The sequence below is a fragment of the Lepisma saccharinum genome, chromosome 7, assembly GCF_977018435.1.
Source record: "Lepisma saccharinum chromosome 7, izLepSacc3.1, whole genome shotgun sequence".
Taxonomy (NCBI): domain Eukaryota; kingdom Metazoa; phylum Arthropoda; class Insecta; order Zygentoma; family Lepismatidae; genus Lepisma; species Lepisma saccharinum.
Window position 1 is genome coordinate 17180706 of NC_139235.1, and position 25653 is coordinate 17206358.

The following is a 25653-nucleotide window of genomic DNA, read 5'->3' on the forward strand; positions in this document are numbered from 1 at the left end:
TGAAGAGTGGCATTAAAATATGGAAATATTATTTAACGTAAAACATATGTAACCTAATAAGGAGAATTAAATTAGTGCTTTGAAACCACTGGATTGTGTGAAATCTTGCAAACATTGTTAAAGTATAAACTCAAGATGCTCTGGTAACGAATGAAGAAGTTTTATCGAGGTAACGATAAGGAATCTCGGGAAATCTGGAATCTTTTCCAGAAGGCATCTGTTTAATTTCAACAGAAATGTTATTTTAAAGAAAAACACGAACAAAAGGAAATATAAATTTTGATTATGAGCCAATCCATGAAAAGTGATCCTACCACTCAAAAAGTAAAATTAGTCCAAATACTATTTAAACAGCATTAAACTGTTTTAGCTTAGTGCGGGACACTAAATAGTTTACTAATTTGATATTTACATGTCCTTGAATGGCTTTAAGAATACAGATTAACAAAGAGTGGAAAATGTGATAAATGTTGTCTTTTTTACATTAAGACTTGAGTGTATAAGCAATAAATTTGTAATTTTCACAAACAAATTTGGTTATTATTAAAATTTATGACTTGAGAAGGATCTTTTCCCCTCTGATGTTGTTCAGTTAAAGCATTAGGTGAGTAACATGGTATTAAATGGAGTTAATAAATGAGATATTCACATAGGTCACACCCGGAACTTTGAGTGGTCACACCTGGAACTTTGAGTGGTCACACCCGGAACCTTCTTTAAGAAAGTTAATAACAGTAAAAAGGAAAATGTTTTCGATGGAATAAAAGACATGAGATGAAAGGTTACAATCTACATTCCCCCCCCCCCAAAGATATGATGGATACAAAAGTTGTAAAAATTCACAGAGTTTTCAAGTTGTGTGGTGGTAGGTGTGAGTCACACCCGGAGCTCCCCATATTATTGAATTGCCCAAAAACAACGTTGTTCACAGAGCTCACTCTTCAGGACAGTAACAATGTCATCATTCTGAGACTATAATGTTGATATGGATGAGCTCAATGTCTTTGTTTACAAAATATTTAGATTTGAAGCGCGTGATTGTTACACCCGAAACTCATGGAGTGGCCCTTACATAATTTTCCACAGAAGAATTGTGATCAATTCAGCATATAAATGTATTACTATGATTGAGGTGAGTACTATTATGTATACACATGATATAATCAAGCTGTGAGGAAGACCAAACATGTTCGTTAGTCTGTTGTTTATTACGAGAGAGTTGAATTAGTTTCTCCACCTATCTCCCGGGACGTTTCATCTATTTTTTGCACGTTAGAGCTCTGTTGTCGCACAGCGATCATAATATAAAATTAAGCCAATGAGAAGAATTGGAATGAACCGTTTTTGTTTGCAGAAAGTTTAAATGTGATTTCAAGGTTATCGTATTAGTGAATCTGGAGCATTTAGAATGCGTCAAGATAAATCCAGCAAATTTCGACTGTATTTTCTGAGTTTTATCAAAAAGCTGATTACGTACACACACACATAACGAATGCATTACAAGCTATTTGTTACTTTTCTTGAGAAAATAGTCGTTTTGGACGTCTGTAACGCGTTGAATATTGGTAGGTGCATTTACAACCTAGTTTTTGCCATAAATACTGTTACAAAATGTCTGACGCATGTGTTTCAACTAGTGTGAAAGATAAGACGCCACCCGTATGCTTGCTTCCACCCTGAGTCATTGTGAGTAAGAGCAAGCACATACCTGCAGCAGTCAGCATGGAATGGGCGAGACTACGGAAATCGTGTCGCTATGACATAGTTACGTAAGGTGTGACTGCGCGGACTCCAGCAGAGCAGAAGACAGTGGCGGCCCGTGTTCGCCGAAATCCAGTTCGGAAGCAGTCGATGATTGCTCGTGAGATAAACATTTTGAGAAGATCGAAGTCCAGGCTACTGCGTGAGGACCGGACTTAACCCTAGCTTACCCAAGGGGGGCTGTCAGGCCCACCAACTTTTATAATTTTTTTTTTCGATTTTTCAACTGTGAAAATTTTTATAAAAAATTGAAAATGAAGTTCGTGTTCCCAATATTTCTCTATTACGTATATCCATAAAAACATACATGTAATGTAAATAGGTGGTAAAATGCAGTAAGTGTACCTATCAGGAGCCATATTTGAATGTATGTTATTCGAGACACTCATGCCAGTGAGAGTGTACAATTGGTTGGTAATGATGGTAATTTTGGTAATAATTATAATTAATTAATGTTTACACATCTGTAAACAAAAGAGCATTAATGAAAAATTATTGTCATTTGTCAGTTTGAGTGAATGGTAAAATATATATGTGACAATCGTGCAATAATTGGTTATTATTTTTTATTAATTATGGTAATTTTTATAATTATTATAATTAATAAACAATTGCACATATATAATCAACAAAGGAAGCAGTGGTTCAATAACAAAATCGTTTCTTGAATTTTAATGATAAAAAGAATGTGGGCTTGTGAGTCTCCTGAGGTAAGTACTTTTCTCTGACAGCACGGGTAAGCTAGGGTTAAAGCATACAACCGATGTACCTGACATTACCTGGGCTGAAAACTCGGAGAGCGCTGAAGTGCAGACGCCTCCTGCAGTGTTACGCCCAGAATGGACATCGCAGGATTCTGTTCACAGACTAGAAAATTTTCACCATTGAAGAGAGCTTCAACCGGCAAAATGATTGGGTGTATGCATCTAGCTCGCGGGAAGCCTTCAATGAGCTCCGAGAGTTAATAGGGGCCATCATTCCTCCTCAGTAATGGTTTGGTGGAGGGCGAGCTATTCTGTTGCCACAAGGCTGCACTTTTGTGAAAAGGAGGTTAAAACCAGTGCAAGGGTGTATGAAAACAAAGTCCTTGAGCCTGTCCTCCAAGATTTAAGCAGACCAATGCTCAGAATCAACACTGAAGTTTCCAGCAAGATTCTGTTCCAGCCCACAAGGCACAATCAACGCAACTGTGGCTGCCTGGTTTCATTTCGTCTGCAGACTGGCTGCCTGGCAGCCCAGACCTCAACTACAGATTGTGGTCAGAGCTTCAGGGCATCGTCTGCAAGAAGAAGCACTCCACAATTGCAAGTTTGAAGCCTTCCTTGGTAGCAGTAGTGGCGGATTTGCCGTTAGACGTCATGCGTGCTGCAATAGACGAGTGGTCAGGAAGACTCCGAGCCTGTGCGCATGCAAAAGGTGGCCATTTTGAGGAACTGATTAGGCGCTAAGTGTAGTCAATATTGCATGTGCCACATGATATCACTCACACCATCTACTACTTCACACATTAAATATAAACATCTTGAAAGCTTATGTGCAAGTATAACTAATAAACATATTCCTAGATAAATATAGTACCTATACAACTTATCATACTGGGCCTATGAGCTGGTACAGCGGTGCACCACCTTAAGTAGCCTCTTTCAAATAACTTCAATCGTGGTTTCTTTCTCAATACTCTCTTTCTGAGACTTGGTTGCCAAAGGACATTCTACATTTTCTCCTCTCTTCAGCAATAATAGATTTGCCGAAAATAGGATAACGTAATTGATCCCACAATAATCCATTGCTCCATTCTTGTGCTCTGAAGAAATCTTTCTCTGTGGCGCCATCTATCATGCAACTTTTCAGTCTCCCCGCAAGAAAAGCGAAAACCAGGGAAATTGCCAAACTGAAGGAATGATAAATCACGGCTAGAAGTGGAAGCGATATCATCTCAGGCGCGCGATTATCCCAATCTGATTATCCGAAACACAAGAACAATTGAACGGCAACAGCGACGAGTAATAAAGCAGCTCTTGACAAAAGCCTACTCGATTCTATTATCCCTTCACGCGAGCGGTAAAAGACCCCGTAGCTTTGTTGTTCCTCGCACGGTTCTCCGATGCTTTACTGCCTTGGAGTCAGTGTTGCCAACCGGGAAGGGGAAGAGAGTTTACTTAGACAAACGGCTGCAAGAAACTAGATTGTATTTTATGTTGGACGCCAGGGGAATGTTGAGGTTAATATTAGGCACCCTGTATACTGGTTTATTGAATTGTGTCAGAATAGTATCTCATGTAACTTTGCTTGTATACATTTTGAAATATGTATTTGCGATATTGTATAACCATTATGAAGAAATGGTTGTATCTGGTGGAAAAGTGCCGATAACCTTTTATGTTCAGTACAAAGCAAGGAAGGCTAAAGAAAAAATCGAGTCTTTATGTTGAGTAGTACAAGAGTTATGGTTGAAGAACTAAACTGATGATCAAAATTCAACATGGCTGATTTTATTTCAAAATGGCGGATTTTCCTGAGAAGTTTCATGATAATTTTAAGGATACTGGAGGAACCCATTCTTAAGATTTTTTTGTTGTTATTTTTGTCCAGGTTAAAATCTAAATGACTGGAGTACAAATGAAGTGCATTTGACAAGAAACAAATCAAGATAGTTTGTTGTTTCAGAGTGTAGATGGCAGCACTGTGAATAATGACGCCACGAAGAGATCAGAATGTTGTGACGCGAGATCCTTTTCAACTGAATTAGCATCGGACATGCAGCTTAAGTTGAGCTGGTTGCTCACATCTCCTATACCTTACGGTTCCCTATGAGCATGAATTATGAACAAAGGCAACGAAACGACCATGCTCTGTCCGGGAATGGAACCCAGAACGTATAGCGGGAATAGCTAATGTAGTATTGCACAAATCTGTCAGTCATTGTAGTGAAACTCAACCACATTTGCTTCTGCAAGTGGGTGCAGTTTGTGTTGTAGTATCACTTCTGTGGGTGCAGGTTGTGGTGAAGTCTCACTCCCAACTTTAGTGTCAAACTCTCCTTTTCAACATGTCGCTTGTAAACAACCACAAATAGCTACAGCACACTTTGAATGCTATTTGACATGATTTTTGTTATTTAGCATCGCTTTTCTGCCACTTTTGGCTAATTGCGACCAAAACTTGGTTTCAACGGCAGCCGGTTGGCAACACTGCTTTCGGGCTCCACTGAGCGCCGCTTGGTCTATGGAAAACGGAAGCACGCTGTTGGGACTGGCGGCACGCAAAATAGTTGCGAAGATAGAGGCCAGTTAAGGCAGAGGAAGAAGGAATAAACCGGGGAAGCCTTTAGAAGGGGGAGGAGGGGTTTGCATCCGGTGCGATCCCCCGCCGCCCTTCCCGCAACAATCCTCTCTTTATCTGGACGTTCTCGGCGGGCGCAACAACACACGCTGCGGCACATCAATAGTTCTTAATTAAAAGTTAATTACGGAAATAGCATTGGTTATGGGCTCGTTCGCGCTACAGACCCGGGACTGCTCCCGCGGGAAAACACACGCTCGTGCACGGGGGACTGTTTGCTTGTCCGACGAAAAGGTTTTAGGGGAGGGAGGGGGGGCGTGGCGATCTGTATGAGCTCGGAAAAACGACATGCGGGTGCGCGAACTGTGTACAGTCACCGGTAATAATAATGTGGCAATTATATCCTGAAACACTCGGTTTAATGCAATGTGTTGTGTTGTGTTGCATAACTCTACGGCGATATGTAGATTTTAATAGGAAATTTTCAGCTGCTTCGCTCCTCTCACTCGCTTTCTCCCCTTCTCTGCCGTTATGTACGGCGTTTCTCCACAGACTCCTGAAACAGATAAAACGGCCTCGAAGGCCCCTCTCGAGTCTACAAAGAATCAGTTTCAAAAATGAAAAAAAAATATAAAAATCAAATATTATTTTGGGCATTACACGAGGCATAAAAACAGTTTATAACCTATTGTGTAAATAAAGACAGAGCTTATCATGCAAATTCATAAAAATTGTAAAAATTTGTAGAATAATGTCCTAAACATTACATTCCTTGGAAATCCGACCGGAACTTTGTTAGAAAAATGGAAGAAAAAAAGCAAATCCTTAAAAAACAACAGGAAAAATTCAGAAAGAAAAGCAATTTGGCAGAAATCGACTCTTTTTCCTGACTGCACAAGTGGATGCAGTTTGTGTTGGCGTATCGCTTCAAAACTTTGGTGTCAAACTGTTCTCTGCGTGTTATCTGCCACCTGTCTCTTGCCATTGGTAAACCATCATAAACACACTATGAACCTTATTTGATTTTTCATATTTAGCGTAGCTTTTGGCTAACTGCGACGATGAGGATGAGATGACACGATGAAAATGACCAGGGGTCACTCATCAAGAACACCCAGGACGGGATTCGAAACCTCGCCGTGCTATCCACTAAGCCGCGGATGTTAGCACTTTCGGATTAGAAGCATTGCTTTATTCGAAATTCCAAGAGCCGGCCCCCGTGGCGGAGTGGTTATCACATCGCGCTTCGACGCCAGGGGTCTCGGGTTCGAATCCCGGTCTGGGCATGGATGTTCGTGAGTGCCCATTCGTCAATTTCATCATATCATCACTCATCCACTTCTTCGCAAACTAGACGAAAGTAAAATAAAGCAAAATCAATCAATCGAAATTCCAAGCAGAACAATATCTCAGAATGATGAATATCAAATGAAAAAGACATGTTTGAGCCGCCTTAGTCCCAGAAGCTGATAAGTAGAGCTCGGAAGTTGAAGACCTATAAATTCCCCCAAAAAAAGACCTATAAAAAGAACTAAAAATATCAAAAAAAGGACCTAAAAACGAAAAAGGACGTATAAATGTGATCCAAATTAATTAATAACTTCAGTTTTAATTACATATTTAATGAATAAAAAAATACAAATTCTGGTGGTATGGAACACACAGTGCGAAAAAACTATATAAATGAAATGCATCTTCTTTCAGACCAAAAATGTTTTTCTCTCGTTTCAGGGATGGTTCAATATATTTATTTCTTTTTAATTTCCTTACTACAGAAAGATGTTTAAGAAGTGATGAACTGATGATGATTCGAATTGAGAATGGGCAGTAAAAACGTAGTCGAAAGAAGGTGAAGTTGCAAAAAAAAAGAGGCTAAAAAAGGACCAATAAGCCAAAAAACGCCGAAAAAGGCAAAAAAGGACCAATAAAACCCACCTTTTTTCTGGCCTACAATGACCCAAAATGAACATATATTATGTTGGGCCTCGTCTTCGGACACTAGGAAAGAAAATGATTTTTCCTCAACTTCCGAGCCATACTGATAAGCTTAGGATCATGCAGGAGATGTTCCGAGAACCACACGCAAAGCGTATGAGAACGCATCCCGTGCGACAGAGAATTGATTTCTCCAAAGGGATTACAAATCCCCCAAAGAACGGCAGGACAGAAATCGGGACCCTGAGCTCTCCTGACACATCACGAGACCGAGAGACGAATCACGCGACGTCACGCTAGCGACGGACAAGTCACGTATCTGAGACTTCTGGGAGAGAAGGGGGATTCTGGGAAACGTCCCCGAACGCTGGCAGCTTTATATTTTAATGCGTAAGGAGTAGGTAAAAATTCATTAGATTGGGAATGGGCACAAGGCCGACCGCAGGGTTTTTCCAAGGTGGGGTTAGCAGTACTCAATGTTGGGAGGGGTTACGTGGAGTGATGTTTCCCCACAGGAAAATTCTCACAAAGCATCACACATCAGAGACCAGTTAAGCTGTTATCTTTCATGGCACCCCTCGACCATATTTTCATGCTAATAGCTATTTCACCATTAGAAAAACGTGATTTTCCAGATATCACAGGGAGGCAAGTGCCCCCCTGGACCCGTCTGCGGAAGCCCTTCGAAGCATAGGCCCCGATTTCTTCAGATATTTGGGGGGTCCAAAGCTAAGCAAAGTACAAAGACAGATATTTTTGCAATTTGCGGGGCGGGGGGGGGGGGGGGGTGCAAGTTTTCTTAAAAAGAAAAAAAAAACAATAGTAAAGACCAAAGAATAAACACACTTGAATTAATCTTTGAAAAATTGTTGCTCTGGCAACAAAAAATATACACATCAAGGTACATCGAACTTGATAAACTGGAAAAAATCACTATATTGTGATTATTTAAATATGTAACATAATACTTTACATGTAACTTGTTATTGAGAATTTGATTATCCTGTTTATATACTGTACTTTTCCCCACAATCCTTCGTGAGTGTTTAATATCTTAACATGCTCACACATACACACACAAACGCATTTTTTTAACGTTAGTTACGCATTGTATAAATATGTAACACTAGCCACAGTAATGCAGTATGAAATAGCACACATATGTTTACAGGTATAAGTAAAAAAGTTAACTAGTCGTGATTAAATGAAACAGTTGCATATTGCAAAACAGGATATTTTCAACTTGTACCCGAATTTTACTAACGGAAACAACACTCGACGAAATATTTTATGACCCCTTTAGTATCAATATTATCCAGTTTTTCCTTATGTACTTGACACGGTGCCATAGGGTTAAGACGCTTTTTGGTCATCGTACTTCGTAAATAGTCCTTGAAGCGATGCAAAGCACAAACTACTTTCAGCCTCGGAAGAATGCAGCGTCAAAAGCAAGCGCACTAGTCTTTCTGCTGTTCTTAAATAGTTATCCTAACTATGCACCGTGGGTACCGACGGGAACATGGAATATCTATAGCATATCGTTTATAGATATTTTACGAACTTGCTAATGCGGATAATATCATAATAAATAGAAAACTTATATACGAGTTTCGCATATAAAGAGTCTGAAAGACGGGTTGAAACAACATAGGGATGATGTACGACTTAAGAGAGAAAGAAATGCGATATTTAAACACACGACAGAAACAGGACATGACATAGAGTAGGATGAGGCTAACCAAATAGGAAGGGAGAAGAGAGTATAGTGAGAAAATGGAAGGAGGCCAAGGAAATAGAGAAGAAAGGTGAAGAAGACACAATGAACTGGAATGGGGGACTGAAGATAAACAAAGAATGGAAGAAGGTGTTAGAAACAGTGGAAAGGACAAGAGAGAAAGAGGTGAGAAGAAGGAAGAAGAATGAAGGAAAAAGAGCGTGAGATAAAGAGTCCAACCACATTCTAGATGGAAGTAAATATGTTTAGCTTTTTAGGTGAAAGTACAGTTGACAAGGGAAAGCCACCTGCTAGAATGTTCCAGAACAACTTTCTAATATTATCTCTCAACAGTTAGTTCTTGAACTACATTTTTTCTGTACATTATGGTAAGTTTGAAAAGCCCATGCTTGAAAAGTCGCATTTTGTGTGATAATAAATTTCACAATCTTTAAATGGTGATTTTTGGAATAACCATTTAGCCTGGCTCATTTAACATGTTAAATGTGTAAAACATTCCAGAAAGCATCCATAGACAATGGTTGGAGCATGGTGCTGATCATTGCACCTCCATCTCAGAATTGAGAATGTGTTGAGCCCTGTGCACCTTCATTACATGGGGAGAAATATAACTTTTTTTAATGTATCAAACTAGTTTTTCATGTTAAAAAATAAACATAGCTTAGTATAATAATCATAACAAAGAGAATTGCAAATTTTAGTGCAACATTTCTTTGAATTTGAACTCTTACCGTGTAAAATAATCATGTAATTAATTGTACACATTTTCTTGTCAAGGCTGAGGAGAAAATAAGGCAATTGAAGGTAGCTTGCCAAGTTTACCAAACCGTTTACCAAGATGCAATGTGTGGAAAATAAATACTGAGATAGAGTAACACGCCCATTTCAGAGCAGAATCCTGCTTAAATTCCCACAGTCTCCTGAAATAATTGAAGACTGAAATTGGTAAACGCTGTAAGTGCCACAATAATTCAAACACCGTTTTCCACGTTAAACTGTGAAATGTGCCATGCTTTATAATGTGGTAAACGTGAAAAGTGGCTGGTAGCCCTCTAAGTAGTTCAAAGGGCGTGTAAAAAGGCACTAGTGTGAACGTTTGTACGGGCTGATGTGCTGAACGATGCGATTTCCCAACACTTTCGCTTTTGGCACTTACAACGTTTACCACTTTTAGTCCTCAATTTATGGAATTTCCATCACACAAATAACATTTTGCTACAAAATGAAACGCCATTAAGTTTTTTTCCGTGATATGGAAAACTCAATATGCTGACCAAGGCAGAAATTTATTTTATTTTAAAACATAAACTAAACGTACGTTTCAACCTTCTAACCCTCGCGTCAAGCTAACTTTGCAGCAGGGTTTATGTATCAATCCGCGCGAGAACTGAGCTCAGGATCTTGCGTGTCAGTCTTGCTTCAACCGCCGAGCTGCTTACATCGCAGACACCGAGAAAATCCGCAGTGTTGCCAACCGCACAACACATCAAAACCCGTATGCATGTCAAGCGGAATGTATTTTTGCTTCTTCTTGTCTCCTGAAACGTAACATTTTTAAAGTTCTTTCTACGCATAGAGTATGTAATAAATGTGTCATACTTAATGTAAATCGCGAAATACCTTCGAAACATGAGAGCATGCGTGTATATTTAGAGCAAGAAAAAACAAAGAGTAAACAACGCTAGATCCCTCATGACAAATTATTGTTTTTGGTTTAGAAATAAAAAAAATTGTGAAAAACTTGGTTGCTTCGTTTGCAATACATCCGTTACTATAAGACACACACACTTCAAATTACACCACCACACAAAGCATGATTTGTTATATGATATATATATATACATATATACATATATGATATGTATATATATATGATATGATATATATATATACACAATGAGGTGCATTGTCTGCTACTATTACTCTGTTTGGTTTCAAATTATGAATCACTTCATTAAACCAAAATTCAAATCTTGGTCTGTCAATTTCTTGCTGATAATCACCCTTCCCTTCTTTGAACGGAACAGTAAACATGCGCCTTCAACAAAGCCTTCATTGCCGCCAGTGGGTGAAACGGTTCTCGTCGGTTTGTTCAGCCCTGGCGGTGGTTTTGCACGGTGGTATCCTTCCACGCTTGATTCAGTACTTCCCCCTGAATTGACACATGTCTCGTCCAAATAATAAACATGTTTCTTCTCACGGCGATCTCTTTTAATACCGCGGAGATTCTTTTGCCGTCAACAACAAACAATTGTTTCCTCTTCCTAAACTCAAACCGCAAATCATTCAAAACCCGTCAGACTGTTCGTGCGCACATTAACGGCAAATCACCTCACGACCTGTTTTATTGTGATCTTGTTGCCGTAAGGAGGATTATGCATTTAAAACAACTTGATTGACTTTGAAGATCTTTTCCTTTCGGATGATGTCCAAAATAGCACTCGGGTAAAACCACGCGCTGAACAGGAGACCTCGATTCAGCCATTCTCGTGGGATGTGCAACACTGGTATCACGGATTCCACGCGCTCTGCAACGTATTCAGTCTCGCTCGACTAGCTCTTGATCTTCAGCGATTCTTGAGCGCAATACAAACTCCAGTTGGCGAATCTGCTGATCAAAGTTCGTCTACACAGTGATTGCAACCGATAACATCCATACATGCTAATGGATGTATTATTTTGTATGTATTTTACAAATGAAATAACTGTTTTCTTGCAAGTATGCAGTTGGGTCGGAATAGAACCCTTCTCAGCGGAACTAAATTCTTGCGCGCACGTTTGGATCTACATATGCGAAAACCTGCTACAAAGTTGACTTGACGCACAGCTTAGCAAGGTCTTTTTCAGACTCTGTACAAATGTACAAATTTGTACTTGGTACAGAGTCTGAAGCAGACCTTGCTAGAAGATTGAAACGTTACGTTTAGTTTATGTTTTAAAATACTATAAATTTCTGCCTTGGTCAGAATATTGAGTTTTTCATAAAATGAAATGGTGTTGAAAGTTATACTCTCGGCCCCTTATAATAGGTTTGGGTGCACGGCCCCCCTGGTTTCGGCGCCCTCTGCTTCGCCACTATGTACCTTCGTTACAAGACACACGAGAAGATAACTTAAATAAATGATAATAGATGGCAGCACCATATCTTAATAAATTTTTAGGTTAAGAAATTGAACATAAATCGTACAGACACCTATTTAAAATAAAAATACGTGCCTTATATTACGTTATTGTACAAGAAAGTAAAGAATGCAAAACAAGCTAGGATCAATGCGGTAATAATTAATTATAAGTGAAAGTTTGCATGTGGATGGAAGTGTTGGGTGCTAAAAATATGAAGTGATCATTGAAAGGTATTGAAAGGTATTAAAAGCAGATGTATCTGCCAAGCGACAGTTGCAGGAAGAAAAGAAGGACAAGTCAACCAAACCACGCCAATAGTTAACTCGACACAGGAAGAAATAGGAGCCAGGCCTGTTAAAGGCGATAGCTACTCCACAAAACAACAGTCTAATAAAGAAGAAGACGAAAGAAAGGTATCAACCTGTCGAGATCTTGAAATACGCATTTCGAAAAGCAAGTAACTTCGTTGCAAATCACGGGCGCAACACGAGAATTATAGAGATAGGAAAGATTAATTAACTCGGGAAAGAAACAAGAGTTCTACTGAACGGTGCAAAACGAACAAGTATTAGAACTTACAATTTTTAGTGTCCCATAGTTTCATTATATCTAACTTTAATGCATCCAGTGCGTTCAGTGTTCCGGAGTTATAATTCGCCGATAATCCAGGCGTGCATTACTCAGAGTACCAGCGTCCAGAGAGTTCCAGTGCCAGAACGATCCAGAGTTCCGGCGTCCAGAGTGTTCCAGGGTATCTCGAGTTCAGGCATCTTGACAGTTTCAGCACCAGTGTGCTTCTGAGTCCGATGTACAAGTTTTCCAAATTCCAGACTTTTGTGTAAATTTTTGAACTGAGCCGATACCATTTTGAACCGATAGCGATGCCGATACTCTTATCGATACCGATACTTCAAAACTGCAATAATCAAAATTTGTTCAAAATATTGATCAATATTGGTATGTAAATAACACTGTGCGACAATGAAAATTGCCGCAGAACAAAAACATGTGATTCCTATGGAGTTCAGTGCCCTGATGATGACGATAGTGAAAACCGTTTTTCGCTATCACCTAAACTTTTCTCTGGAAATGCAATTTTATCAGCGCACGACTGCATGTTATTATTGTCGTAGCACTTATCAGCCAGCCTGTTACTAGAGCTCGACAGTGCATAGGGGAGGAGGTGGAGAGAGAAGGGATAGATAGCCACTTGGTTGAGGTATAGTAAGGTATAATGGAGTTGCAGTTATTTGCATCAGTCAGTTGCTAGTGTCCTGCAGTGTGTGTAGTGCAAAACCCCTAAAGTGAAGAATACTGTTTGTGCGTGTTCGCGTGTTTCTTGTGTTCAGCGATGACTAGGAAGTGTGTTAATTTACCAAACCTTTTCTGTTATGTGTGTGGTGAGTTTACGCTTGTCAAAAAGGCGTACGAGTTGTATTTTGAATCAAAGGTAGATGAGGGTAAGTGTTGGGCACCACAGAACTGTTGCTTACATTACTCTTGCTATTTAAGAGGCTGGTTCCATGGAACCCACCCATCTATGCCATTTGCTGTACCACAGTTGTGGAGGGAACCTAGAGACCACATAACAGATTGCTACTTTTGTTTAATGAAACTAAGTGGAATCTCAAGTAAATCAAAACACACAGTTTCATATCCAAATTTGGAATCTGCAGTGCGCCCAGTTCCACATTCCGAGTCTCTCCCAGTTCCAAAACACCAACGGAATGGACACTGGAAGATGAAACAGACGATGGTAATGACCAACCAATAGATCACGAAGATCTTGATTACACGCCATCTACATCACAGCCCCAACCACAGCCATTGTCACAGGAAGAATTGGCATGAACCCGTTGTTGACAAAGACATTGTGCTGTTACCACCGCTCCATCTGAAATTGGGCTTCATGAAGAATTTTGTGAAAGCAATGGACAAAGATGGCAGGGTTTTTAATTCTTACTCTCCAAATTTCCTGCCATTAGTACTGAAAAAATTATAGAAGGTATTTTCATTGGTCTACAGATTCGTGACTTGATGAATGACATAACCTTTGAAGAGTTTCTGATAGATACTGAGAAGGCAGCTTGGCTTGCCTTCAAAGATGTATGCAACAATTTCTTGGGTAACGTCAGGTCTGACAATTACAGGGAACTGACGGAACTCATGCTGGAATGTTACAAGGCTATGGGGTGCAACATGTCTTTCAAAATACATTTAATGCATTCTCATTTGGAATTTTTCCAGCCTAATCTCGGACATGTGAGTGACGAACATGGTGAGCGATTTCACCAAGATATCGCTGCCATGGAAAGACGATATAAGGGAAGATGGTCAGCAAACCTTTTGGCAGATTACTGCTGGACTCTCCTACAAGAAGCTTCACCATCCACCCACAAACGGAAAGTTTCCAGGACATGTTTCTTATTTATAAATACATTTCAAGCTTTTTGCAGCTTTCTCGTACCTTTTTTGTTTTTATGTTTTGTAATACAAACAATTAATTTTTGTTCCATGATCTGTATTTTATCTAGCTACAGGTTCCTCCTGTACTGTAATGGAGTCGTTTCCAAGTGTCGCGAAAGTTGCTACTTTGTTTTTCATGAATTACAATATATTGTTAACTATATGAAATATAGGCTAAGTGGTACATGTGGCATATCTTTTCCATAAAAATTGGTACGTGATGGAACATTTCTGATTTCATTTTCGTAATCAGCGTATTTGATTTAGTAAAGAACACCTTCTTTCTTCTCGCGGCAAGACACAAAGTTCAAATTTGTTGCACTGTGTAATCTTCTCCAATTTTATACGCACGAATTTACCAATAAATTTTCTCTAAAATCAATAATTACATCTGACTATTAAAACAGATGCTATGTAATAATAAAATAAACTTTTTCTTGTATAATGTGTGCTAAACTTCAATTTTGGAGACCCCGTGAAAGACAAATATATAGGAAAAGTATCGACTAGTATCGGTGGATGAATTCCAAGCGATACTTTCCGATATCAATACCACTGATATCTGCCGATGCAGCCCCAGTAAATACCCTAGAACTATCCTCGACACATCCGCAGAACAAGTGCAGCATGTGAAACAAGAACGTCTGCATTGATTGATTGATTGAGTTGGTGTTTTTAAGTCCACTTTATGCACATTAAGGCTGATCGGGACTGGACCTATAGTTTAAAGTGAGATCCGAACCACTATGTGCCTCCACCGGCTATCGAACCCGGGACCCCTTGACTAGAAGACCACGACGCTACCACTGCGCCATCGCGAGGTGAAAGTCTAAATTCCTTACTTAATTAAGGTACTCCTCAACGTAAGGGGGTGAGGAATAGCACTTTCAAAGCACGGTGCAGTAAGCAGGAGTAGCTTTACATGACCAATATTAATTCTCCATATTTACGACCTTATGCATGATTTTTCGTGCTCATCAGCATGTCTCTTTTGACATTTGAAGATCAGTTTTTTCGCTCGTCTCCAGGTTAGCTTATTTGCTCCTTCTGCTCAATGGTGTGGATAGAACCTACGCAAATAAGTCTCCGAATATATTATGAAGGGTTCTTCCAAAGCTAACCAAGGGTCTCACAGGTTAAAATAAGTTCGAAATAGTTAACAGTGTGTCTACATTTCCGTAAAAACAAAGTTCCCTGGTTTTCAGAACCAATAACCGGTCAATTCATGTATTTAAACATGCGTGTAAGGCCACTATATTTGGAAAAAACACCGCACTTAACCAAGTTTTTAGAATATTAACTTCACATTCCAAAGAAAATAAATAAGATGGGAAACTAAAAATATTGGATACTGGCATCAGAGTTGAGCTTTTATGAAATACTTGCCACGTATTGACTAAACATTAAAAATTATTATTTTTAATATAAAAATCTTAACGATTATAGCATAATTGTAGCAAAATTGAATAATATATTTATCTACCAAACAATCTAAAAATTGAACAAGAAATTAGACAATTCCAATAGCCACTTATAGTAGTAATTTGAATGATTTATTGTACTTCGAGTTCCTGTCACTTTTGGCTAACTGCGAAGATGAGGGTGAATGGTGAAAAGATGAAAAAAGATGAAGGGTCAATCACAAACACATATGGACAGCACACAACACAATTCCCATGGAGGATTATTCTGGCAATGGGTACAGACGCTAGAGTCTCGTTAGTCTGCAAAATGCAGTCCAGCTTCTCTTGAGATAGAGTTACCTCTTACACATATGTAGTAGATTTCTACATGAAAAAAGTTCAAAGCATGTCCCCGTTTCCTAGAGTGTTTAATATACAATTTATACTGTAACTTTTCTTAATACTCAGTGTATAAAACTAAGATATAGTTTATCCACAACATATTTAAATTTTCTTGCTACTCTCCCTTTCCATTCTTTGTTTAAAAAACATACTTTTTGTGTACTACCACAAAAATGCTGATTTTTCCAGAAAAAGTCAATTTCCCTGACTTTTCCAGGATTTCCAGATCTCGTAGACACCATGGTTAAAGTGTGATGTGTGAACAGATACAAGGAAGCCAATGTTCTCTATAAGGAACAACTTTCGCAAATCTTTCTCTCGTTGAAAATACGTTAAAAGAGAAATCGACATGCGCCTCAGAAAAGTCCCTCCGGCAGGCATATCGCACGTGGCTGTCGTGCAACAGAACCTATTTCTGGAACGATAAATCAATCGATTTCGATAAACTTCGACTGTTCGGCGAAGGCCAATATTTTCTGCCGATAAAGAAGCAACTCGAGGCTGCGAGAGAACGAAGCACGACACACCGACGATCGCTGAACGATCATGCTGTAGTGTGTCAAGATTGACTTCACAGCTTGTCGCAGAAGAGGTAAGACGTCTGGTTTCCGCGCGCTTGGGCCAGGCTCGATCGTGAAGATGATCTGGGAAATGGCCGTGACCTTTGTGTTCATTTCAAGTCACGGAGTCAAGTTCTTGGATTCCACTTTAAGGCCATGACGGAGGGTTTCCGCGAGTCTCTCCTCTCCACGGCGGCTGCGAGCACTGTTGCCAACTTAGCTCTTTTGGAGCCAGGTCTGGCTCTTCCATGTACTCGATTGGCTCCCAGCAGGAGGTCAGCGGAGATGTTGAACTCAGGGAAGAAACAGCCACAGCTCTTTTGCATTTTAATAAATTATCACAGTGCCGCCAGGAACAACCATTAGAAGGAAGATAGAACAGCCAATCGAACGAGGACATTTTCCCGCACTCTCGTTCTATCGGAGAGCTCAAACAACATCGGCCGGCCATATTGTAATTCTGATTTCGATTTTCTGTTCCGGAAACACAAGAAATTGCCGACGAGTACGCCTGTTTACTATGCAACCTGCGGAACAATACTACACGTTTGGTTACATATACAGCAGGGGCACAAATGAAATTACTAAAACAGGAGAAAATACATCTGTAAAAGGGAAGAAGCACAGTTTTCCTTCTCCCGACAGAAACCCGTTCGCAAGAGGATGGAAAAAGGGGATGTGTCTAGAATTGTAAGGATTGTATTAACCATAAGGAAACTGAACCCAGTTTATATACAATCACTTCTGTATGCTGATGACTAGAGCCCGGAAGTTTGGCAAAATGCCTTTTTTTATTTAGTGCATATATTGATAATTTTTTTCCGGATATACGTTTTTTATGTTGTTTCGAATGTTTTAGAAGCCTTTTCATTTTGCCTATTTGGGACCCCACTGCCTATTTTAAATTATAATGCCTTTTTCTGCCTTTTTCAATGAAATTTGACCATTTTTTTTTTAAAAAAAATGTTGGCATTTATTTTTCTTCCGTTTATTACGTGAATAATTTTCGCCTTACTTAAGTAATATTGAACTCACGCATGTTTCAACATTGCTGAAGGAGAAAAGTACAGAGAAAAAAGTATTTCATGCTGAGTTAGGATATTGCCTTTCGGTTAACATTTCCTTGTGCATGATTGACTGCTGAAGTGGAGAGGTTGATTTCGAACACAAAGAAGATATTTCTGAAATCTCCCTCTCGAACCCGAAAATTTCAGGAAGTTACGCCTGAGCTTAGTTTTCCTCCGCCACCAGTCTTGACAAGATGGGGAACCTGGATATCAGCAGCTATAAATTATGCTAACAACCTTGAAAAAATCAGTGAGGTGATCGATGCTCATCCAGAAAATGAAGCGGCTTCAATTCGTGAAGTGAAAAACTCCTGTGCTATTCAGAACTGAAGAATGAACTGTCGTTTATTTTTGCACATTATGGTACATTGCCAGAGACAATTACAAAGCTAGAAAAAAGAGGTGAGACTCTTGTAGCATCCATGAAAATCTTCGAGGAATCTATGCAGCAGATGATGGAAGTGCCAGGAGAAAAGGGGTCAGCTGTTGCGGAAAAGTGCAAACGGGTAGTGAGTGCAAATAAGGACTTGAAACAATTGAAAACAATTTGTGATATTCTAAAAGATGAAAATGCTGTTACCAAAATGAGTCCAGCTACATTAGCTTGTTCTATGTATGCTCCAATAACTTCAGTCGAAGTAGAAAGATCATTTTCTATTATGAAAAACATTCTCTCTGACAGACGACTATCAATGAATGTTGAGAACTTAAAAAAATACCTTTTAGTTATGTGCAATCAACACGGAGAAAATTGAAATGCTCTTACCAATGTAGATTTTAACATGTTGCCAGAAATTCTATATAAAAGTAAGCGACTTCCAAATGTGCCATTTTTTCGGTTTATTTTGCCTTTTTTAAAAATTTTTAGTGCCTGTTTTCCACATTATAAATGCCTTTTTGCCTGCCTATTTTAACGAAAATAAATGCCTGAACTTCCGGGCTCTACTGATGACATAGCATTAATAACATCAACTAAACAGGAACAACATACAGTAATAGAATGGGCCAGCTCAATACAAGATAGAGAAATTGAATTGAGAATTGAATTGTTGTTTTAAATCCACTTTATGCACAGAAAGGCTAGTCGGGACTGGACCTACAGTTTAAAGTGGCATCCGAACATGTGCCTCCACCGGGTATCGAACCCGGGACCCCTTGATTACAAGGCAACAACACTATCACTGCGCTATCGGGGAGGACCCACAAGATAGAGAAATGAAGAGAGATTAGAAATAAATTGGCAAGGAGAACAGCTAGAACAAGCGAACAGATATGAATATTTGGGAACAATAATGGAAAAGTACGAGGGTCACTATTTATATTTTGAGCCTAACAATGAAAAAACAGGAATTTGGCATTGAAAACTGCTTTATTGTTTTTCGAAGTATTCTCCTTTATGGTCAATACACTTTTGCATTCGTTCGAACCATTTGTCAAAGCAGCTTTTCCAATCTTCTTGAGACACCTCCATAATATGGTTTTTGAACGCATCAACGGCGTCTTCCGCCGACGAATATCGTTGTCCACGCAATTTATTCTTGACATTCGGGAACAAGAAGAAGTCATTGGGTGCCAAATCAGGACTGTACGGCGGATGACCCATCAATTCGATTTTTTGACTGTTCATAAAGTCTGTTGTTAGACGAGATGTGTGACAGCTGGCATTGTCTTGATGAAGAATGATCCGACGGCGTTTGTTTGTTTTCCGTATTTGACCGAAGACCTCTGGCAAACAAATTGTTGTGTACCATTCAGAGTTGACCGTTCTACGTTCCTCTAAAGGCACAGTTGCCACATGACCAGTTTTCCCGAAAAAACAGGCGACCATTTGTTTCGATGTGCTTCGAGCGCGAACAACTTTTGTTGGATTGGGTTCATCTTGAAACACCCATACAGTCGACTGCTGTTTACGTTCCGGCTCATATGCATATATCCATGATTCGTCACCTGTTACAATCTTATATACGTCTTTTGAAGCACCACGATTGTATTTATTGAGCATTTGTTTGCACCAATTGACGCGAGCGTCTTTTTGAGTTTTTCTCAAATTGTGTTGGATCCAACGAGAACATACCTTTCTCACAGCTAAATGATCATGTAATATTTTATATATGCTGGTGGAACTAATGCCTATGGTTGCCTCAATCTCACAGTATGTCACATGACGATCTTGCAGTATTAGGTTTTGCACAGCATCAATGTTTTCTTGAACAACAACTGATTTTGGACGACCTTCGCGAATCTCGTCGGTGAGCGAATGCCGGCCACGATTAAATTCGTTATACCAGCGTTTCACAGCGGCAAAGGATGGGGCTTCATCGCCAAATGTGGAAGTAAGTTGATCGATGCACTCTTGTCTTGATAATCCACGTCGAAAATCGTAAAAAATCATCGCACGAATATGTTCACGAGTTAATTCCATTTTATTGTTGTCGCGCAATCTCCAAGGCAACATAAACAACACAAATCAAGCTATTGACAAAACATTTGAAGTACGTTATGCTCAATAATGCCAGACGATTCCGTGCAAACGTCAAATCGCGCCTAACTTCAATCAGTGTTGCCAAGGCTCAAAATATAAATAGTGGCCCTCGTACAAGAAGAAATAAATAGCAGGGTTCTAAAAACAAATAAAATATATTACCAAATAAGTAATACAATAGTAGGAAAAAAAAGGAGGTACAAGAAAATACTAAATTAAGGATTTATAAAACCATAATTATACCAACAATGCTCTCGCTCCAAAATAAGCATAGAAGTAGATTAACAGCGAGAGAGATGAAATACCTCAGAAGAGTCGAAGGGAAAAACAGACGAGATAGAATCAGAGAACAGCTACAAATAGAATAAATTGAAGAGATAATAGAGAGAAGAACACTGGGCGGGTATGGACATGTCATGAGAATGGGAGAATTAAGAAAACCGAAACAAGTAATTGAAGCGAGACCAGAAGGAAGAAGAGGAAGTGGAAGACCTCGGATAGAATGGGAGCAATACCTGTCAGAGATGGTTACTAAAAGAGGGAAGACACTAATTGAAGTTAAGAGAATGGCACAAGATAGGAAGAGTTTTAGCTGATGGCTGAAGGACCCCGACGCCTAACAGCATGAAGCGGAAGAATAAGTAAATAAGTAACTATTAATCATATGGCGAAGAATGTGGTGAAACGTTTGAAGATTTGTTACTTTGCTCGTTTCCTTAGTATATTCCAGTCTTTAAGCGCTGGCGAGCTATGGTTCTGCGAAGAGGAAAAAAATAGGAGAAGGAGACTGGCAGCGTTTCCGCTTGAGTGTTTTGTTAAACTCCTGAGTTTAGTTTCTAAACCAGGCAGTTTCGGGTGTTGTTATTAATGATGTAGAGCAAACAAAACATGTGCAGTTTCCTCCGTCGTGTCATAGCGAAAATTCTCTGTTAATCAATATTTTTACTGATCGTGATACCCGTTCGGATATCTTCATTTCGATGTACAAGGTGTTCCGTTCAAACCTCCCACATTTCAATTCATCATTGCTGAATGGTTATGAAACATAATGGGATGCGAGTGGCACTAGCCGAAAGAGAGACTCAAAGAATTTTATTGCATGACCCCGAAGTTCACCGTTCTCACACTATGCAGCGCCACAATCGCATAAAGCACAATGGCAACTCCGCAGCAGCGCGCACAATCTGTAGTCTGGTATGCAGAGACCAAGTCAATCATTACAGTGCAAAGAAATTACAGGAGAGAATATGGAGGTGAAGCATCTGATGGGATACCATTAACCTCCATATGATCTCGGTAATTTCAGTTGATCCTGATTTCCTCCTTATGGACGATAATGCCCGTTCCCATCAAGCCAAGATCGTTGACGAGTACCTGGAAAGTGAGGAGTGGCCGGCGTATTCTCCCGACCTTAATCCAATTGTAAACCTTTGAGATGCCCTCGGACATGCTGTCTTTGTACGTTTACCTGCTCCAGCCAGTCTCAGAGAGTTGGAAACTGCCCTAATGGAGGAATGGCCATTGCTCCCATCTGCGGTGGTTGATCACCTCATTGAAAGCATGGAAAATCGTTGTAAACTTTGTGTGAAGGTCCGAGGTGGTCACATACCATGTTACTGTAAGTTTTGTTTGGTTTGTTTGCCTTAAAACATCATTATGTTAATGACCAAAATGTGACGTCATCATATAACTTACGAAAAGTAAATCTTTTGTTCATCTTTGAACACAATTCTAGTTTTCTTTAATGCATAAATACATTTGCTCCCTTTATGTGCAATTCTGTGTTAATCAAAGCTTTACTTTCCCATATTTGCTGATTTTACCATCGCGTGCTTAACTTTCGAAAGCGTGTTTATATTCAGATATATCATAGGGACAGTATTTGTATGGGAGGGAGAATTCAGATAAGGTTTTGAAACATTACGTATACATTAGGTATATAATTTCCCGCCAGGAGCCAAAATTAGAGACCATACAGAAACCAGAGGGGAAATTCCCCCTCATCCATCTTCAAATACCGCCCTGTTTATAGGTAGGTCATATATTTTGTTTTCGGCAAGTCAATCCGTAAGGACAATTATGAACCCGTGCAACGTGGATGCATGCAGTCAGGATAAAAGACAGTTACTTCGAGGGTTCGAAGCATCGAAACGAGGCGTCAAATTCTATTAAGTAAAGTAAATTCCCTTAATAACCTCTAACTCTGTGGGTGACACGTAGAGGAGACAGGAAAAGACTGCCAAGTCCCATATCTATACGATCCTTAATAATCGAAATTGGTAACCAATTGTTTGACAATTCGGCACCCTGTCTTGTAAACAACAAACTCGATGTTTTCCGAGCAGCCTTCGTGCCAACGCGTCATTTTAGCCCGAGCGCGTGCCTGCTACAGTGCATCACGCATAATTAATAGTATTACATTAACCGGCGTCAAATCGCTACAACCTCCCCTCACATGTAACAACAAGCGAGCGACAAAAGGTACGTGCGTAACAGCCTCGCTTGTGAAGAGGAACCGGCCGCCACGAGTGCGTGTCTAATTTAATAAAACTGCTCATTGCTTCTGGGTTCAATGTGGTGGAACTCATCGACACGCGACATCTACACCTCTCCCCTTCTGGAAGGGAACAGTGCAGCTCTAAGTGGCCTGCGAGAATCGGATAAAGTGGGTGGCCAGGGGGAAGTGTGCAGTGCAAGAAATGCAAGAGAGGGTTTTGTCTATGGTACGATGTGGGTGGGCAAGCTCTGTGCTTTAAGTGGACGGTCTTTTGTCTGTATTGAGAGAAGAAAAGACATCTGTGTCATAGCGTAGTAGAGGAACTGGGAGAATGAGAGATGTAGAAATATGTGGAGAGAGAAACAAGAAGAGGAAAGCAAGAGGCGGCAGTGGCGTGCCCAAGGGAGGTTGGAGGAGGCCATACTCCCCTGGTGCAGTATTCCTAAAAAAAAGAACATCAAAGACAGGAAAAGATGGCAAAATTAGAACTGCTTACTAAAAAAAAAGTATACGTAACCACCCCCCTCTCTCGAATATCCTGAGCACGCAACTGATAGACAGAAAGGCAAAGAGCTAGAAAGATACGGATGGAGAGAATAGGTTGATTTATGTTGTTTAGGGTCACTTTTGGTGAATCGTAAAGATGACGATGAGTGATGATATGATAAAATTGATGAAGCGACACTTACAAATTCCCATTCCGGGATTCGAACCCGCGACACCGTAGCAGGCTGTGATAACCACTCCACCGAAGAGACTCGGGCGGAGTCAGGGGCGCCGACTTGTCAAAATTATTGGGGGGGGGCCTCTGATCACTTAAATAAATTAATGAATGACTCACTCTCCCCCTTTTTTAAGTTTTGGCCTCAGTGTTCGGAATCTCATAAAAGCCCATGAATTCCTAAAAAAAATCAAAATTTTTATTCACAGTTCGAATGCAGAATATTAATTGTCCACGGATGGATATGTCACAAGTTTCGTCAACCATAATAGCAACATATTCCCGACTTTTAATATCTGCTACCACGGAGCGCAAAACAGATCTCCCTAATATATCAATGATTTCATTGTGAATTTGTGAATGTCATGTGAGAGACATTTGTAGCCCGAACGTCCCTTCCACTACCCTAGTTCACGCACATCGTCTTTTGAAACTCGTTTAGTAAAAATTTTAACAATACTCATAATTATATACTTAGTATATAGTAATAAGTCATGTGTTTTGCTGTCTCTGGTCATAGCCCCCCCAAATTTGTTGGTTTAGCGGTCTCAGCCCTCCAAAGTTGATGGTGTAGAACATTTCAAATGTGTATTGAAAGTTAAGTTCATGTGGCACAATTCAGAGTAAACTTTACAAGAGAAGCAAAATAAGACATTAGATCCTCTTAAGCAAAATTATTTTGGGGGGCTCTGCCCCCACATCGTTAACATTGGGGGGGGGGAGCTCGAGCCCCAAAGCCCCATGGAATCGGTGCCTATGGGCGGAGTGCAAGAAGAAAGTAAGACTTTCGACGTAGCGCTCTCACCTTTGGTGTTTCCGGTCACAGGTTAGAGCTCCCCAAATTACAGTGTTGACCCAACATTATGACAGTTGGGAAGCAATTGTAGCGAACTTCGGCCTTCAAAGACAGAAAGCAGCGACGATGGGACTCGATGCGCTTGTCAGGATTCATCCAATTCGAAAAGTGTTAAAAATAGGGAGGAAGGGGGCGAGAGAGACAAGGGAAAAGATACAGACTAGAAACAAGATAAAATCAGACATCCGTGAATGTTAACGCAGAGTGCTACGACGCCAGAGGTCCCGGGTTCGAATCGCGGTCTGCGCATGGGTTTTGAGGGTGTCCCTTCATAAATTTCATCATAGCATCACTCATCCTCATTTTCGCGATTAGCCAAGAGTGGCAGAAAAAAGAAGTAAAATAAACGAAATCACTCAATCATGAATTGAATTGATTTATTGTTTAAAGTCCACTTCATACATAGAAAGGCTAATCGGCAATGGACCTACAGTTTAAAGCGGGACCCGAACCAATATATGCCTCCATCGGGGACCGAACTCGGGACTCCTTGATTACAAGGCGACGACGTTACCACTACGCCATCAGAGAGGCCATGAATCAATCATGACGAAGATAGAGAGATGATTAATTGAAAGCGGGTTGGCAGACAAAGATTAAGGAAAACCAAGAGGAAGATACAGAAGAAGGAAGAGAGAGAAATACAAGAGGGTAAATGGGGAAAATCGGAAATACATGAAAGGTATGAGAAAAATACAGTAGGAGACAGAGCGAAACAGAGATGGTGGGAGAGACAGAGGAATACCCATAGACAGGAAGCGAGAGAAAATAGAGATAGAGAAGGGGGAGTGAGAGGGAGACAAAGACCAGAAGGAAGTGCAAATAGGATAATCAGAGAAGAGATAACATTCAGATGATCTAGTTCGCGTACGTACTATCTACACGGAACAATTTCGAGTTAAAGAGCTTTATTAGGAACCAATTACTACATGCAATACAGCCTTGTGAAACTACCTCGTTACCCTCATGAAACAATGGCACAGATATTAAGTTTTACAATAGCGATATCATAACAACCCATCATTAGAGAGACAATAGAGAATTCGAATGCGTCTAATCACGACTCTGATATCCTGTCCCTAGGAAGTGATTCATCACAACCCTTACAAAGCAGATCGTACGCGTGTGAGCATAAACACACATACGGATCATGTGTGTGCACGTACATGCATATATGTAAGTAGCCCCCCCCTGGAAATACCACCTTGCCTAAACCAGTATAAATGCCTCTGAACAGAGCAGTTCGTGTGTGTATAACCAATGGATCTATATACATTATGGGGCGGGTGTAAGGGGTTCAAGACCCTTATATTGGGTTCAGTAAATATTTTGATGTAATTCCGTTACCAGTAACTTGCTCCAA